Source organism: Lithobates pipiens, unplaced genomic scaffold, assembly GCF_037356315.1.
Source record: "Lithobates pipiens isolate NorthernLeopardFrog02 unplaced genomic scaffold, aLitPip1_a1.2 Scaffold_16, whole genome shotgun sequence".
Classification (NCBI taxonomy): Eukaryota; Metazoa; Chordata; class Amphibia; order Anura; family Ranidae; genus Lithobates; species Lithobates pipiens.
Window position 1 is genome coordinate 193,074,249 of NW_027507748.1, and position 13,589 is coordinate 193,087,837.

The 13,589-nt window shown below is 41.5% G+C and overlaps 1 protein-coding gene across 2 annotated transcripts in view; it reads left to right on the forward strand.

Annotated features, from left to right (window-relative positions):
• Positions 1-13,589, forward strand: part of SYTL5 (synaptotagmin like 5) — a 293,010-nt gene that overhangs the window by 69,543 nt on the left and 209,878 nt on the right. The gene's annotated exons all lie outside the window — the stretch shown is intronic.

Here is a 13,589-nt window from a genome sequence, read left to right on the forward strand (position 1 = left end):
ACTGACTGGTTTTAATATCCTAGGTGGAACCTATAAAGTGCCCAGGATGAAAAATGGCAAACTGTGCCCCCTCCTTCATAGGGATAATAGTGGTGCTGAAAGTGTGCACATTAGCAGATGCATGGGAGTCATCAATGCATACAATGGCACTGCTGTGCGTGGTCCTAGCATTGGAGGTGTTCAGAGTTTCAGAGCCCTGTCCTAATGGATCTTTCACCTGCAGCTGCTCTTGTTGCTGTCGGCTGCAGCTGAAAGATCGATTCTGTGTGATCACTACTGCGCTGCTTAGGAGAGCTCAGCTAGGACGGCAGTTAAGTGTGTGTAGTGTGGAAGCACACAGTGGGACTAGGCTGCAGGAGGGTGATTCATAAATATACAAAGAATGAGAGATAAGGCAGAGTGAGGATCGTTACAGTGTGATGAATAGGGATGAGCCGAACATCCCCCAGTTCCGTTCGCACCAGAACATTCGAACGGACAGAAAATTCATACGAACTTTAGACCCCTATTAAAGTCTATGGGACTCGAACGTCGAAATCAAAAGTGCTCATTTTAAAGGCGGCCTTATATAGTGTGGGGTGTGTACTAAACCCCCTGAGCTATAATTGGCCACAGGCATCCTGCCTGTGGCCAATTAGGGCTCTCCTCGCTGCCGTCGCTGTGATTGGCCAAGCATGCGCGGTCACAGTGCATGCTTGGCCAATCATGAGCCAGCAATGCACTGTGATGGCGTAGTGCATTGTGGGCCATTTGTGCCACACGAATTTGGTGTGAACGGTCCACAAAGTTCTGAATTCGCCGAACAGACGAACGGCCGATGTTCAAGTCGAACATGCATTCGAATTGAACACCAAGCTCATCCCTAGCGGTGAATAAGGGAGAATGACAGTCTCTTCTTTCAGTGAGGCAGGAGAACCACAGAAGCTCCCAGTGCGCCCCTCCTCACTACATATTAGGACAGTGCCCAGGACAGATGCTCCTTCTGCCCATCCTCCTGGCCCTGCTTACACTTATTGTAAATAATAATAGTATGATCACATGACCCCTGATGACGTCAGAAGTTGATGACGAAACGCGTTGAGTCATCTAGTACGTGACACGTCACTTCCGCTATTCTTCTCGAAACGCAGGTAGAATGCGATCGGCGTGCCTGCCAAGTTTCATGGGCTTTTGAAAGTTTACTAAACTGTAAGTGTATACTTTTTTAAGAGAAATAAATAGTTACAAGCTACACCATGAGGCGTTCTCTCTTTGATATGTTTTTTTTTTGTTTACAAATGATTTTTATTGTAGATAAGGTCATGATACAAATATATATATAACACAAGAGAAATATAGGCGAAGGGGTGATTTTTGATTATACATAAATGTATGACTTATCATGGGAGAGATAATAATATCTATGACAGTAGTTAAATAATACAATTGTTAAAAATTGGAAGATAGTGTTAATTTAGCTATTCTGAAAAATATCATAGAATTGAGCTTTAAACCAGAAGAGCTATATCCCATGGTGTCCATTTCTTTTGGTAGATATGCATGGTATCGTACAGCGTATGGTGTATTCTTTCTGATATTTTGATATTTACCATATGATTTAATACCTGGTCCCATGGGATTGTTGAATGCAATAGTCCAGTGGATAGAGCTAAAAAGGGTATGGATTAATCTAGCACTGGCTATTGGGGTATCTTGTATGGGGGAAAATAGTAGGCATAATTAGGGTGTCATGGTACCAGCTTCTTTGATATATGTTTAACCTCCATTGGTGGATCTTTCATTTGGGGGCTGTTTACATTGGGGGATACATCTCTCTTGTTACCAATGCTCATTTGAATACCTGTAATGGGTGTCATATCGGTTTGGTGAGTAGGATGTTTGCCCATTAATCGGTAGAAGACGGCACTTTATTCTTCACAGAAACAGGAATACTTCACTCTCACTTTATTGAAGATTTTTTGGTAGTGGTTCATGGACTTTTTGTATAATTACACAATATATGTGGTTTATGAGTGCGATATGGAAATTTAATCTATACATTTTTTTACACATAGACCTTCTTGGTCTTACTACGGGCTGTGCTTTGTAATAATTTGCATTTATTATTATTGTTATTGGTCTAGGGCAGTGATGGCGAACCTTGGCACCCCAGATGTTTTGGAACTACATTTCCTATGATGCTCATGCACTCTGCAGTGTAGGTGAGCATCATGGGAAATGTAGTTCCAAAATATCTGGGGTGCCAAAGTTCGCCTTCACTGGTCTAGAGTGCATGGCTAAAGGTTTTTTTTAACCTTATTTATCAGTAATAATGGTATGCTGTTGTCATATATGATGCCAAACACGCTAGTTTCACTATCAAATAAACACTATCATCAAACTTAGACTGACCAGGTTTCCCTCATGTACACAAGCGAGGTGGATGGAGGAATCCTTTCTGCTGAGCTATTACTCTGTCACGTCTGTAGAAATACACAAATCAATAGCTGCAGCCCGACAAAAGTTTTCCAATGGCCATAGATGGATAGACATTACAGACTTATTGGCAGGATCACCAGGTAAATATACATTGTAAAAACAAATGCAGCCACCACATCTAAGAATTGGTAAGCTGCAGTACAATAAAAAAAAAAAAAAACTTTTGGGTTTATATTTATTATCAGATCTACTTTAGACAGGTTTGCTGAAAAAGTGTTAATAAATAAAGTTTGTATGCATTGGAAAGGAGAGACAGAATCAAATCAAACAGATCTTTTTATATCTGTATCTTGAAAAAACAGTGATTCTGTTTTGCTTGCAGGAAGCACATGTAACTGGAGGAAAGCACTTACATTTAAAGGATGTGTCAGTCATGCATATTTCAGTGCTCATAGCGGGGGAGACTCAGTGGTAGTTAGTAAATCTGTTAGATTTATCCAATTCAGCTTCAATATGATTCTGTAGGCAGATAATATGGCTGTAGCTGTCAAATGCAATAATTGCTTGTGTGTCATTAGGTATTTATATATTCCTCCCTTCTATTTCTAAATATATTGACTGATTGCCCTAATGCCTAGGTTTTAAAGCCTTTTTGACTTTATTAATATCTATCATTGACATGATAATTTAAAGACTCTAATAGTTTCAAATGTGGCTGTGAAAAATACTATATAGATATAAATTTCTTCTGCTTAAAAGAAACCCATACTTAAAAGTCAGCTGAAAATTAGGTAGCGCTTTCTACAACCCAAAAGAAAAAAGCTAGTGCTTAAAAAAAATTAAAAATGCAATATATATAAATATATATATATATATATATATACCGTTTCCATTACCTTCTGTTCTCCCCGTTTCACGTCTAGGGGTGTCCCGTGGTAAATGGCTCAGTAACTCGAGAGACTGACAACAGATCCACTTGAATGGATTCTATTTGCAAAACGTAGACAATGAACAGTCTCTTAAATTGGGATCAGAGGGTTGGAAAGGAAGTTCAGATACTCTTATGCCTCGTACACACGATCAAACAATCCAGTGGAAAAGTCCGGCGGACACAATCCCGCCGTGTGTGGGCTCCGGCTGACTTTTTTTACCCAAAAGTCCGGCGGACTAAGAAAGTATTTTTGCACTCCAATCTGTCTGCCGGACTTTTGAAATTTTGAATGAGGCGTCGCTGGCCCCGTCACCTGGTATGAACTTAAAGGGGAACCCCTACGCCGAAAAATCGGCGTGGGGGTCCCCCCCCAGGTCCATATCAGACCCTTATCCGAGCACGCTACCCGGCCGGCCAGGAAAGGGGGTGGGGATGAGCGAGCACACCCCCTCCTGAGCTGTACCAGGCCACGTGCCCTCAACATGGGGGGGTGCCTTGGGGAAGGGGGGCCTGCGCTGCCCCCCACCTCAAAGCACCTTGTCCCCATGTTGATGAGGACAAGGACCTCTTCCCGACAACCATGGCCGTTGGTTGTTGGGGTCTGCGGGCGGGGGGCTTATCGGAATCCGGGAGCCCCCTTTAATAAGGCGGATCCCGGTCCCCCACCCTATGTGAATGAGTATGGGGTACAATGTACCCCTACCCATTCACCTGTGAAAAAAAAGTAAAAAAAAAAACACAACACACAAGGGTTAAAATAGTTTATTGCACAGCTCCGGGGGTCTTCTTCCGTCATGATGGGGTCTTCTCGCCGGACTCCTCCGCTATCTTCTGCTCTTTTGCTAGCTCTTTCACTAGCGGAGGAGCCCGGCTTTCTTCTTCGCTGCCGCCCTCTTCTTCCGACTTCGGGGGTCTTGTCCCCCTCTTCGGGGGTCTTGTCCCCCTCTTCGGTTCTTCTTGCCGGGCCACCGCGCCTTCTTCTAGCTCTTTTACAAGCGGTGGCCCGGTCTTCTGTCGCCGCTGCCGCTGTCGCCGTCTTCTGTTCTTCTCTTCTTCTGTTCTTCTCTTCTGGAGATGTTGCCTCATCGTTGCCTACATCTTTTTGGGCATTGCTCCCTCTCTTCTCTTATGTGGCTGAGATGCCAAAGAATGGCAATGAGGAGACAGGGTACTTGTACAGGGGGGCAGAAATTCTAAACAGCAGTAACACAGCCAAGTGACAGGATCACCAGGTTGTAAACGAATGCAGTCACCATCATCTAAGCACATGGATACTGGAAAGCTGCAGTGCAGTGGCATCGTTAGAGGGTGGCTTTTGGGGCTATAGCCCTGTATCTGGGGCCGATAGCCCCAAGTCTCTGCAGGGGTCCGCAAGGGGATGGGTGGCTCTCCGGGGACCCTGATGCAAGGGGGAGGCTCTCTGGGGACCCTGATGCAAGGGGGAGGCTCTCTGGTGACCCTAATGTAAGGGAGGCTCTCTGGGAACCCTGATGTAAGTGGAGGCTCTCTGGGAGAGATATATACACACACACGTATATTACTGTATATACATGTGTATGCCTGCCCAAGCGTATGACTTTCTTTACTACGCTGCTATGGGCTCCAGCCCCAGACCTTTTGTAGAACTAGCAACTTGGGTTTAGAAACACGTAAAGCAGAATTAAATGTCACTATTTAAATTATTTGAGCCACCAGGAGCTTTATGCTGTAATGTGCTCGTTTGCACCACATATTAGCACATTATGGCCAACTTACCTGTCAAAAGATGCCCTCCAGCTCTGTCAGGGCTCCTGCTGGTCCATCTTCTCCCAGTATTCCTTCCGTGGTTGTGTCTCTTCAGCCCCTTGATTGGCCAGGCCATGTTGACGTCACTCCTCCATATGTGCACAGGAGTCGCATCATCTTGGCAAAGATCGATGTTGTAAATGTACACTGAGTTGCGTGTGCGTGGCTCAGTGTACATTACATCTGACAAGCAGGTGGAAGCATTTATAACAGAAGAGACCGATAGTGACTCTTCTTTCATAAACGCCCTACCAGTCAGCAGGTTTGAGTTTAATTCCACTTTAAAGGCTGAACTTCGGACAGGTTATTCCTTTAAAAATAAATATATATATATTTTTTACATACCAGCTATATCTGAATTTGCCATATCATCAGCCCCTTGTCATCCCATAAAGAGCAACACTCAGACTGGGCGAGGGAGGGGCAGCACTAGGGACCAATCAGGCTCTGATGCATGTACATGTGCTGATAAGCGGCGCACTGATCACACACAATGAGACCATTCTACCATACACTGGTGCTGCATTCATTCCAGGATCACATTCAGTTATGGTTTACTCCCACTCAAAATTTTGCTGCACTCAGAAAGCCTTGCAGAAATGTCATGAATGTAGGCATTTAATAAATGCTTCTACGTATTTCTGTATATCTGTAAAACATAAATATAATATATCATCTTATATTTTGAATAATATTAATAGTTAAACTGCAAATAGAGGATTTTCCTTATTTTATCTTTTATGAGTTTTCTTTGATCTGTTGTATAATTGGATGAACAAACGTGGCCGCAATTATGTCAAAGAAACATTCTGCACTTATTTTCCACATTACAGCATGTATGAGTCACTTCACCTACTAAACATTACTATTTACTGCTTAGCGTCTTACAAAGCCTATGATATACACAAACCTGCACCACCCTCAGAAAACAGACTTTAGAAATGCTATCTACGATCACGGTTAATTATCAGCTTCGAGAACTCAAAGTAGATTCAGAACATCTCCAACCTTTAAAGACAGATTATTTCTAATGCGTCTCATTTAGATTCTTAATAATAACAGTAGCTCTGTAGTTCTGATTCTTAATCTGTATTTGGAATACAAAAAATACATTATATTTTATATATTATCTTTACATTATATATGTACAATATATTACCAAAAGTATTGGGACACCTGCCTTTACATGCACTTGAACTTTAATGGCATCCCAGTCCTAATCCGTAGGGTTCAAAATGGAGTTGGCCCACCCTTTGTAGCTATAACAGCTTCAATGCTTTTGGGAAGGCTGTGTGTCTATGGAAATGTTTGACCATACTTCTAGAAGCACATTTTGTGAGGTCAGGCACTGACGTGGACGGGAAGGTGTGGCTCACAGTCTGCGCTCTAATTCATTCTAAAGGTGTTCTACCAGGTTAAGGTCAGGGCTCTGTGCATGCCAGTCAAGTTCCTCCACCCAAAACTCGCTCAACCACGTCTTTATGGACCTTGCTTTGTGCATTGTTGCGCAGTCATATTGGAAGAGGGTGGTGAACCCCAAACTGTTCCCACAAAGTTGGGAGCATGAAATCATCCAAAATGTTTTGGTATGCTGACGCATACACAAGGTCGGACATTATGACCACAAAATCTGTCTGATTTTTTCAAAGCTTGACTTGCATACACACGGTCGCACAAAATTTCTGATCATTCTGAACGAGGTGACCTCAAACATGTACGTTGGGACTATAAACGGGCCAGTAGACAATAGCTTTCGTCTCTTCGTTTATTCTGAGCATGCGTGGCACTTTGTCCGTTGGAATTGTCTACACACGATCGGAATTTATGTGATCGGATTTTAGATCTTGCTCTCAAACTCTGTGCATCAGAAAATCCAACGGAAAAAGTCAGATGGAGCCCACACACGGTCGGACTATTTCATTATCATCTTCTGTGTACTGTGGGAGACCAGAAATAGTGAATGCAGGGGTTTAGTAAGACTTTAACTGCAGAAAGTAGTGTTTTCTGTAAACGTGCTAAAAGAATTATTTTAGGTCTGACGATTAGTAAAAACTCCCAAACATTATATATTATCTGAAAGCAGTTAACACAAAGAATAAAATGGCAGAATGCAGAAAGATAAAAAAAAAAAACCTTCTGCCTTTAGAACCACTTTAAGTGCTCATGCACACGGACGTTTTAAAAAACTGGCTGCAAAGCTAGCTCCGATGCCTGGAAAAATTGTTGTTAAAAACGTGATTTTTACCACGTTTTGCATTGGCGTTTTTTGCGCGTTTTTGCGCGTTTTTTAGCATTAGCGTTAAGTAGCGTTTTTTAAGAAACACATCTCTTGGCTATAGCACTCAGAAAACAAAGAAAATATGTTGCGCGTTTATGCGCGGTTTTGCGCGTTTATGCGCGTTTTTGCGCGTTTTTCCGGGATTCGCATTTTTACAGCTCTAGCTCCACGCCACGGAACGCACTGGTCCTGGGTTTTTTTTACAGCTTAAAAACGCCTATGCCATTTGCAGCTCAAAAACGCCTAGGTGGGCATGAAGCCATAGACTAACATGGACAGCCGTTTTTAAGCTGCAAAAAAAGCTCAAAAAAGTGGCTGTAAAAACGTCCGTGTGCATGAGGCCTAACTATCAAGAACTGGAGGAGCTCTGCTTTCAGAATGGCATGGCTTTCATGTTAACAGTTTTAATTTTGATGTCAAATTTTGATTTAGTTTTAGTTAGACTTTTGACTAAAATGATATTTTGGCTTTGGTCGTATTTTAGTCATCTGAATTGTTATAGTTTTAGTTGTATTTTAATCGACTAAAATCTCTAGTACATTTTAGTCGACAAAAGTCAAATGGGTTTAGTTAAAGCCGAGTTCCACCCACTTTTGGATATAATTTTTTTTTATTATTATTCTATAGTACCTTTTATTGAAGTACAGCCTGTGCTTCTGATCCATCTGGTCCGCAGCGCAGGACGTCATATCCTTTTGTGCGGCGAGCCCCCCCCCGCCCCCGCTGTCTTCTGAGACCTGTGTGTGTCCCAGAAGACAGCTGTCCATTCACAAAGCATTGCGCGACTCGCGCATGCACAGTAGGAACCGGACAGTAATGCTGCAAGGCTTCACTGCCGGTTTAGAATGCACCCGATCTGATGGACAGATCAGCCTCGAGGGGCAATCATCGCGGCCTCCCTGGACAGGTAAGTTTCCTTTTTAAAAGTTAGCAGCTACAGTGTTTGTAGCTGCTGACTTAAAAAAAAAAAGTATGGGTGGAACACCGCTTAAAGTTGTGATGTATTATTTAAAGGAGAAGTACAGCCAAAGCTCCTTTGGCTGTATTTGTCCTGTGGATCACAGGAGTGCTGTTGAAGTGAGCTGAAGCCTGCTGTCGGCTGACGTCACAGAGCCGGTCCAGGCTGGGGCAAGTTCGCAACAATAAAGTCGGAATCCGCTCACACCCCTGGACCAGCACCCGGCTCAGCCTCTCAGCAAGCCACCAAAAACCAGAGCCAGTAGCTCCCACCCCTTCCTCAGCCCAGCACTACAGTGAGCGCGGATGGGCAGAGCAGAGAGTCGGTGACTGATGGACCAATGCTGAATCCACCTAGGTAAGTATGATTTAAAAAAAAAAAATCTTTTAACTATTTCTCTAGAATTGCCAAACTCATTATATAACCTTGGAGTAAAAATCAAACAACATCTTATAATTTATGGTATTCAAGTTTGAACATGTACTACAGTCACAAATTTAGCACTTATGATATAAAATGTCTTTATAAATAAAACCAAGTTTCATAAACAATCAAAAATATTGCTTTTTGACAAATAGAAGTGCAACATTAAAGCAGTTGTAAACCGCTGATGTTCAAAAAACAAACAAACAGCAAGGTAATGGCATGATGTGCTAGTATGCATTGCATACGATTCTTCTTCTTATTATTATACAGAATTGATATAGCGCCAACCATTTGCGCAGCACTTTACAATATAAAAGGGAGACAATACAGTTATAATACAAGAGGATTAAGAGGACCCTGCTCAGGAGAGTTTACAATCTAACAGGGTGGGGCAGGTGGTACAAAAGGTTGTAACTGTGGGGAATGAGCTGATGGAAGTGGTAGAAGATTAGCTGGAGGTGTGATAGGCTTCCCTAGAGATGAGTTTTCAGGGATCGCCTAAAGACAGCTAGAGTAGGAAATAGCCAAACAGGTTAAGGTAGAGCATTCCAGAGGATGAGTGAGGTGCTTGAGAAATCATGGAAACGGGCATGGGAGGAGGAGACGAGGGAGCTTAAGAGTAGAACATCTTGAGAGGAGCAGAGAGGACAGTTTGGGTGATATTTGAAGATAAGATTGGTGATATATCTTGAGGCAGAGTTGTGAATGGCTTTGTATGTTGTGGTTAGTATTTTGAATTTAATTCTCTGAATGAATGGGAGCCAGTGTAGAGATTGGCACAGAGGAGTGGCAGACACTAAGCAGTTGGTAAGGTGGATAAGTCTGGCAGCAGCATTCATGATAGACTGAAGAGGGGGTAGCCTATGGAGAGGTGGGCCAACAAGAAGGGAGTTGCAATAGTCAAGGCGAGAGATAACGAGCGAGTGAATGAGTAGCTTGCATATTAGCACATTATGAAATACTCACCTTGGAATAAAGCCCTCCAGTGCTGTACAGTCACCGTTGAGAGGACTGACATGTTCCCCCTGTCTGTCTTACGGGTTCGCAATCTCCGGCTGTGATTGGAGCTGCGATGATGTCATTCCACCATTTCGTCATGGGCTCTGAAGGTCCGGGACTGTAATGTTGCATACACATGACCGGACTTTCCGTCAGAATAAACTCTTTCCGACTGAGTTCTGCTGAAACGGAGTTGCCTACACACGATCACACCAAAGTCCATTCGTTTAGAACGTGCTGATGAACAACGGGACTAGAAAAGGAAGTTCAATAGCCAGTAGCCAATAACTGCCCTTGCGTCGTATTTGGTCCTCGGAATAGCATACAGACGAACGGTTTTCCCCATAGGAATTCCCATAGGAATGGATTCAGTCGGAAAGATTTAAAACATGTTCTATATCTAGGTCCTTCAGAATTTTTGAAAAAAAAAAGTCAGATGAAGCCCACACACAATCAGAATATCCGATGAAATTATTCTGTCGGACCTTTTCTGCCATAAAGTCCGGTCGTGTGTACATGGAATTAGCCAGGCCTTCACAGCTCATGCGCTGATTATGCCATTGGCTGCATGCACTCTGAATTTCTCATAAACTGTGGATTTAGGAGATATAAATTTAGGAAATATTCAGAGTACCTACAGGTAAGCCTTATTATAGGCTTACCTGTAGGTACAAATGGTAGTACAGAGTTAACTACCACTTTAAAATATAAAAAAAACCAAAAAACTGTAAACTCAATGGCTGTAATGCCATTGCACATATTACCTGAATATGTTACCAACGTTAAATATGTAAGAAAATAAATAAATAAGAAAAGCCTTTTTTGGATTTTTTTTTTCTTTCAGCAGCTTAGTAGATGCCCCCCACTTATTCTTATGTAGTATTGCAATTTTGATTTTGAGATGTTTGACGTTAGTGCTAATTTTGACATCAAAATTCGATTTAGTTTTAGTCATAGTCTTTTGACTAAAATGCCATTTTAGTTTCAGTTGTAATTAGGTCATCTGAATTGTTTTAGTTTTAGTCGTATTTTAGTAGAATAAAACAATGTTAATTTTGTCAAGGAAAATATTTTCCTCGACAAAATTGACACTGCAGGTTTATCAGGATGTACTGAAAGCCTATACGGGTATATTATATGTAGGTATTTTAAAAGTCCTGACCTCATATCTGTCACCAGATTTTGTTTTTTCTAAAGTCAGAATCTCTTTAATTCGTTAAAGCCTAAGTATAGTCAAAAAATAAAATAAAAATCTGCACATTTACTATCACTGCAATATGACCCTTGTGCTGCTGGCTCCTCATCAAACCTGCTAGCTAGGCCCATCCTTTGCACTCCCCGCTTCCATCCATAGAAGTTGTACCATAGTTGTAGTCATACATCAAGAGATCCTGTGATTACAGGTAACACAGACCCTCCTGTATAGCAGTGTTCAATGAAAACAAGTGCACTTTTTGGCCTACCTTACATGCTTGCAGACCAGCCACCTCCATTATACTGCGGCAGGTTGGCATGGCTGAGAGAAATGCCGTAGGTGTACTCTAGCCGTTTTAAGAGCTATAGGAGGCGAGTCTATGTAAACAGACAGATCCCTGTTCTGTCAGGGAAGTGAGATCGTCTGTTCCTAGTGATCAGGAACAGCGATCTCTTTCTACTCCCAGTCAGTATACTCCCCCCACAGTTAGAAACACCTCCCTAGGAGAATAAACTCTTTCCGACTGAGTTCTGCTGAAACGGAGTTGCCTACACACGATCACACCAAAGTCCATTCGTTTAGAACGTGCTGATGAACAACGGGACTAGAAAAGGAAGTTCAATAGCCAGTAGCCAATAACTGCCCTTGCGTCGTATTTGGTCCTCGGAATAGCATACAGACGAACGGTTTTCCCCATAGGAATGGATTCAGTCGGAAAGATTTAAAACATGTTCTATATCTAGGTCCTTCAGAATTTTTGAAAAAAAAAAGTCAGATGAAGCCCACACACAATCAGAATATCCGATGAAATTATTCTGTCGGACCTTTTCTGCCATAAAGTCCGGTCGTGTGTACATGGAATTAGCCAGGCCTTCACAGCTCATGCGCTGATTATGCCATTGGCTGCATGCACTCTGAATTTCTCATAAACTGTGGATTTAGGAGATATAAATTTAGGAAATATTCAGAGTACCTACAGGTAAGCCTTATTATAGGCTTACCTGTAGGTACAAATGGTAGTACAGAGTTAACTACCACTTTAAAATATAAAAAAAACCAAAAAACTGTAAACTCAATGGCTGTAATGCCATTGCACATATTACCTGAATATGTTACCAACGTTAAATATGTAAGAAAATAAATAAATAAGAAAAGCCTTTTTTGGATTTTTTTTTTCTTTCAGCAGCTTAGTAGATGCCCCCCACTTATTCTTATGTAGTATTGCAATTTTGATTTTGAGATGTTTGACGTTAGTGCTAATTTTGACATCAAAATTCGATTTAGTTTTAGTCATAGTCTTTTGACTAAAATGCCATTTTAGTTTCAGTTGTAATTAGGTCATCTGAATTGTTTTAGTTTTAGTCGTATTTTAGTAGAATAAAACAATGTTAATTTTGTCAAGGAAAATATTTTCCTCGACAAAATTGACACTGCAGGTTTATCAGGATGTACTGAAAGCCTATACGGGTATATTATATGTAGGTATTTTAAAAGTCCTGACCTCATATCTGTCACCAGATTTTGTTTTTTCTAAAGTCAGAATCTCTTTAATTCGTTAAAGCCTAAGTATAGTCAAAAAATAAAATAAAAATCTGCACATTTACTATCACTGCAATATGACCCTTGTGCTGCTGGCTCCTCATCAAACCTGCTAGCTAGGCCCATCCTTTGCACTCCCCGCTTCCATCCATAGAAGTTGTACCATAGTTGTAGTCATACATCAAGAGATCCTGTGATTACAGGTAACACAGACCCTCCTGTATAGCAGTGTTCAATGAAAACAAGTGCACTTTTTGGCCTACCTTACATGCTTGCAGACCAGCCACCTCCATTATACTGCGGCAGGTTGGCATGGCTGAGAGAAATGCCGTAGGTGTACTCTAGCCGTTTTAAGAGCTATAGGAGGCGAGTCTATGTAAACAGACAGATCCCTGTTCTGTCAGGGAAGTGAGATCGTCTGTTCCTAGTGATCAGGAACAGCGATCTCTTTCTACTCCCAGTCAGTATACTCCCCCCACAGTTAGAAACACCTCCCTAGGACCCACTTAACCCCTTGATCGCCCCCTAGTGTTAACCCCTTCCCTGCCAGTGACATTTATACAGGTATCAGTGGCTAGTTTTAGCTCTGATTGCTGTATAAATGTCAGTGGTCCCAAACAAGTGTCCAATCTGTTCTACCTCAATGTAGCAGTTCCGCTAAAAAACGCTGATTATCGTCATTACTAGTAAAAAATTAAATTATAATAAAAATGGCATAAGCATCTCTCCTATTTTTTACCAATCAATATACGCCTATTGCAATTTTTTATTTATTTCTTACCAAAAATATATAGAAGAATAGATATTGGCCTACACTGATGAAGACATTTTGTTTTTTATTTTGTTTTTCGGGTATTTATTATAGTAAAAAGTAAAAAATATTCGTTTTTTTTTTCAAAATTGTCACTCTTTTTTTTGTTTATAGCACAAAAAAAAAGCACAGAGGTGATCAAATACCACCAAACAAAAGCTCTATTTGTGGGGCAAAAAGGACGTACATTTTGTTTGTGAACATCACATGACCACACAATTGTCAGTTAAAGTGGTTGTAAACCCTCCC